Here is a 6,045-nt window from a genome sequence, read left to right as displayed (position 1 = left end):
AATGTATCAGCCCAGCACCACCAGACACTAATGGCAGAAACGAATTGTCCCTACGCATAGGTTCACATTGGGGCCCCACACAAATGTTGCAAAAACTCAATGTAGAGCTTGTACTTTAGAACGCGCACAATGAAGTACTTGCAGCACATAAACAAGCTTTGCGACAAGGAAGACATTACAAACCTGTGCACGCGCAAACAAAGTTCTCGCCCCATCCATGCCTGAGAGGCTCGCATGACTTCTTGGAGTGCCAATGACCAATGCGGCCCGGTGTTTCGTATTTGGTGCAAAGGTACACCTAGGTATTGAATTGCGTCCTTATCCCAAGTAATGCCACGAAATAAGGAAGGTTTCGCACCCCATTCACAAAACCAAAATCCCTTTGTTTTTTCCATATTCATTGCCGCTCCGGACGTGTCACAATACTCGGAGGTGGAGAAGACAAGTGGTGCACTCACCAAGCACATCTACGGGTGCATTCTCGCATACCCTGCATTCTCGCTCAATGCCACGCGATAGCGATTAACGGAAGCTCACACCAACCCATGACATCTCACTTCTAGTACACCACTGTGCTGAAGCCTGTGGCTTCCAGTGTTCACGCAAAAAATCTCAGCTCTTTGTCGTCTGCCCTCACGCCAAAGGACACCTCAATGAACACATTCAAATACTTCTTGATGGCCTGGCCATCACTCCAAGCCCCAGCATCATGATCCCGGGCCTACATCCTCAGGGCAGCACAAAAAGTGACGTATCCTTGCAGCGCCTCAAACACAACATCATCAAAAAGCATACACATCATCAGGCGAGTTTCCACCAAGAAGCGAGGCCTCAAGGAATCCGACATCTTTCGATTTTTTCAAGCTTTTGCCCTCTCTAGAATCACTTACGTGAACCCCCTGTCTTCTTCTCGGCAAGGAGGACATAAAGGTGCTTTATATAATGATTAGAAAGGCGGTTGAGCAAGCCATTCGTCTTCGCAGGAGTGCGTCCACAGAGAGGCTGCTTAGCATGGGGCTCTACAACACGGTGGAAGAGCTGATAGAGGGCCATCTTTGTATCCATCAGAACTGCGGTGGGTCGCCAGATTTACTTCACCAGATTTACTGGGCAGCACAGAATGTCACTCCGCTTGATGTGCTACTGTACTTTTGGCGACACGAACTAAATATGCTCCCTTTGCTTAGAAATATGAACCCCCCCATGACGAGGGTCGCCGACAAGCACGGGCTCAAGAGCTCAACACCACCCTTGGTGGGGATCATGCAGATATCTACACAGACGCCTCCCAACATCGAGGGCAGCATTACACCATCATCGTGGCTACCTCCAGAACCAACCTCCGTGCTTGTGCCTCGCTCAAGACCGAAGACATGGCGGCAGCAGAAGAAACGGTTCAGGGCAGCCACCACCAGCTGGACGGCCTGGAGTTGTGAGTTGTAATTGACATCTCTCGCTGCTGCTGTAAGCTGCGGCGGGAGCGTGGTGCCTTTCGCTTCTTCTGAGGCAGCCACCGCCTTGGCTATCACTCAACCAGGGGCTCGAAAGGTACACTTTCTCTCTGTCCCCCCAAATGGTTCCATTCAGCTCATCTGGACACTCGCTCGCGCTTCCACGGAGGGCAACGAATGCGCCCACCAAGCCTGCACTTTTACTCGCCGTGCTATGGAGCTGCACGAAGACAGTCACCCGCTTGTCTCGTTCAGGGTCATAACCCATCATTATCACCTTTTGAGACAGACCCTACCTTCGCCTTACCCTGACCTTTCCACAGAAGAACAAACTACTCCACGGCTCATACAATCCTGTTCCTTCCCACAGTCGACGCGTCTTCACTTAATGCACCCGAATCGCCACGACGCTGAATATGAATTTTGCTCAGAAGTAGGAACACTCTGCCACATATTAGGGGTGTGCGACTCTAGTCCTGAGCAGCCTCCTCTCTTTCCGTCAACTACCCAACAAAAGCAATGGGAGATGCTGCTGTCCAGCCCCTCTATGACTACCCAGCTTCAGTTGGTGGACCGAGCACAGGCGGCGCGGAATGAATATGGGTGCCAGTGAAGCAGGAACCACTACCCTGGGCCAAACTCTGGGCCGCTGATAAATGGGAATAGAAGTATTTGCTCCTCCTCCACTTGCTGCTCCCCCGTCTCTGCCGCCGATATCTTCGCCTCCATCCGCGACGGCAGAGTAGGAGAAGTGAGATCGTCTAGCAGCGGGTTTGGGCTTTAATTTTATAAAAGAAGAGTTTCCACACATGTGCTACACCAATACAATTCAACCAACTACCGTTCATACATCATGCATTAAATTAACCTTACCAAGAATATCTCTTTAGAGTAATAGGAGCTGTTCTGCTTCCAAGACAAGGTGGAGGGATGCAGTGCATTTCACTTCTCGCTGCTTTTACTATTTGTAAAGCGACGTGACTGAATTTAAAGGGACACTGAAGTGAATTTGTCAAGCTCCCGTTTTTGCTTGCACTGTATAGACTGGCTCAAATTAACACACTATTCATCGTTTATCCGGTTGACAAATCGGTAATTATTTTACAAAGCGCGAAAGAAGAAAAACTACTATGCGCGGTTTGCGGCGGCCGCACCAACTAAAGGCTATGACGTCAGGAGGGGGGGCACCGTGATTGGACGATGCCCAAGGTTAGCAATCAAAAGTTTCGGTTTCGGTTTCGGTTCTGTAAAACAACATGCTTGACATCTGATGGCGTTGTTGGATGGGCATTCTCGATTTCTCAATTATCGCTGTACCGCGCTTCTGCCATGTTGTCGGCTGTCAATTGTCTAAGATAAACCTCCCAGGGTGGCTTGGAATCGTAGAAATCGCTAGACGAGGCCTACGCAGTGGATGAACGCACTCCGCGTCACCGCAGACTCTCAAATGCCATGCGCTTTTCCCGCATATTCGGAGCTTGCCTCACTCATGTCTGTTCGTAAAAAGCTAGTTCGCACCAGGCCAAGGGTGTGCTGATTCAGGCCTGGGCCCACTGCCCGCAAGCAGTCGGTGCTTGTGGCAACAGCACGGCAACGAGAACTCGCTAGCGCGTCATTGTCAGTATGCGCGCGTTCTGCGATCTCGCTCGTGGAACAGGGAACGCTACGGCCCAAAAATGGTGAACTCAGTTCAGAAAACATCGGCCGCATACAAAAAAATCAACTTACAAAAAAAAAATACATGTACTCTCGGGGATTCGAACTTGCGACTTTCAAAACAAATTCCAGCACCTCAGACCGCTAGGCCACGAGCCGGCGCTGGCCGGGTTGAATATATAAGGTTTATAATGTATGACCAGTTTACACTTTTATTTATTTTAAGCATTTTAAGTACTTTATGTGACTATTTGTTGTACATCACTCCTGCAGTAAGTGTCCCCCAAACTTTCACAATATCTCACGTCTAGCAATTGCATTTCTTTGACGGAAAAAAGCGTTCGCAGATGTGCGGTCGTGCTGCTGACCGCTGTGCTTGTTTACCCAGCGCAAAAAGTGCTTCCGCTCCCTAGTTTTGCGCTGTACGGTATAAGTTTCAGGTGATTTTATTTTCTGAGCACCTATATTGACTTCGCTGACTCTTCTCCCGCCTTCAATTGGCCTTAGATTTTCCTAGTAGCGTAAAGTCAGCGAAGCGTCGCATGTGCACTTGTGCAGCGCTTGTGTGGAGCGACCCGGACTCTGAGTTTGACACAGTGTACAAACTAACAAAGTAAGGAAAGGCACATTCTTTCATTCACAAAGGTGTTGTGGCTTAGTTTCAATTGAGCGAGCGAATAGCGACGACCCGTCGGCGGCCGGCGGACGAAACGCTGGGCCGACTGACTCGATCGGTAGGTCGGCTGGTCGGCGAACCGTGCAGTAGCGCAGCCATTTTCCAGCTCATCTTCTGCTGACGTCACACGAAAACGCCACAGAAAATGGGCGAGCGTAAAGAGAGGAGGACAGCATTTTGGAATTGATTTTTCTACTAAATAAATTCGCGTAAACGCGGCCAGAGTGGTCGAAACAATGCCTACGGACTCCGAACTACAATTTGCGCTAGTAATCCCGCAATGTTTACAAATCACTTCAGTGTCCCTTTAAGTGACGTCACATGGGTAATCGTTGGGGGTGCCGTTTACAGCTTTGCTTTGCAACCACGTTCACAGGGTGGATTGGGGCTAATTTTTTTTGGGTAGATGCTCTTTAATTCGTCCACAGCAGTACTTCCCTCCGGAGCGAGTAGCAGTGAAAGTAATGTAGCGAGTTGGGCAGTCAGTACAAGCGCACCTTAAAAAAAAAAGCACATCTGAAAGAGTCAAAACCGCAGAACAAGCAGAAAAGATGATCGCTGGGCGAATGGGACAGTGTAAGGGGCCGACCCGCCTTTCTGCAGGTGTCATCTGCTTTATTACTGTTTCTGCTTCCAAGACAAGGTGGAGGGATGCAGTTTCTTGTCAAGGAATTAAGTGCGCGCCTTAACAGTTTCCACTGACATATCTGCTGTTTTTTGTATCTGTAAAAAAACGTATTTGTATCTGTACAGAACGTTGCTTTTTCCCATTGTACTGTCCTCAAAAACTGACCACGGAAGTCGCTTCCTTCGCATTGATGACACATTTGGTTGCGAAAGGCAGGGCAATGAAAAGTATAGAGCAATACCCACGTTTTGGTGCTTTTTTTACCTATTTTATTTTACTTACCTTTTGCTTTATATTTTAAAACAACGTGATTCGCCTTTTCGTTTTTGTTGTTTTCCGTGTAAACACAAAAAAAAACTGCCGCATTTGATGCCCCGTGCTATATCTCTGTTCCGAGGCGCAGCTTATGTTGCAGGCCAGCAGACTTATTTTATCCAGCTGGTGATATTAAACGTGGATCAAAAGCTCGATACAGGGACGTTCTCGATTTCCATCAACTTCAGAAAAACGGTCGTGGGGAAGGAACATCCAAGCCACTTGTGGTCAGCAGCAAAGGGCTCAGCCACTGAGCAGCTCCTGCGGTCACACTCGTCAAGTATTAACAATTTGCAGGTGTCGGACCTTTTAAACACATTATAAAATGCAAAAAAGTTTGCACACATCGGGTGTGGGCTTTCGCTGTTGCGCAGTGGACTGACTGCACCAATAAAGTCGGAGCTAGGGAAGGGCAAAGTCGTTTTATATCCCCTACAAGCTGCGGAGAATGACATTTTGTTTGTTCAGCTGGCACTACGCTCGCGATTCCAGCATCAGGAGACTATTTCTAGATTGGGGCTCATTCATTTCAACTGTTGTTGCATAGAGCGTGATACTGTTAAATTGTCTGGAGGGGAAAGTCCGCGAGCGTGTACGAAGTTGATGGTACGTGAAAGAAAAAAAAACAAGTAGTGGCTTAGTTCTGCTATACCAGGATGAGCGTGAGCTAAGGTTCAGCAATCTAGTCCAATCCAGTCCACTCCAGTCCAGTCCAGTCCAGTCCAGTCCAGTCCAATTCAGTCCGGTACATTCCAGTCCAGTCCTGTCCAGTCACTGCTCCTCGCGTATGCTCAGCACGGCTCTTCACAAGCCAGGCGAAACGGCTATCAAGCGGCTCCGGTGAAGCGTCAGACTTGGCTACTGCGCAATTGAGGCGCATACGTGGGCACGCGCCCGCGCCAGTGCCTCTGCCGCGGTTATGACGCAATACAATCCAACACAATCCACTTTAATCCAATCGAAATTCAATCCAATCCTATCCAATCCAATGCAATGCAATCCAATCCAAGCCAAGCCAATCCAATGTTCCTCGCGCTTGCGCAGAACGGCCCTTCACGGCACACGCGAAACTGCTCAACCTCGGCCAGTGTAGCTTACGCTACAAGAAAGGCCTGAATTGCATTGACTGCGCAACGGAGGGTCGAACCATTCCGCCATGAACCGATATATATATATTTATTTATATATATGCATACAGAATACCTCGTTAACTCGAACTCGCATATTTTGAAAAATCGGCTAAGTCAAAATTTTCGCCGGCACCGAACCATTTCCTATACGTCCCATGTATTTGTTGCCCTTTATTTCGAAGTATTTTT

This window comes from Haemaphysalis longicornis, unplaced genomic scaffold, assembly GCF_048455015.1.
Source record: "Haemaphysalis longicornis isolate Haplotype H1 unplaced genomic scaffold, Haemaphysalis longicornis Haplotype H1 scaffold_1, whole genome shotgun sequence".
Classification (NCBI taxonomy): Eukaryota; Metazoa; Arthropoda; class Arachnida; order Ixodida; family Ixodidae; genus Haemaphysalis; species Haemaphysalis longicornis.
The sequence above is the reverse complement of the archived record's forward strand: the minus strand, read 5'-3'. Positions refer to the sequence as shown.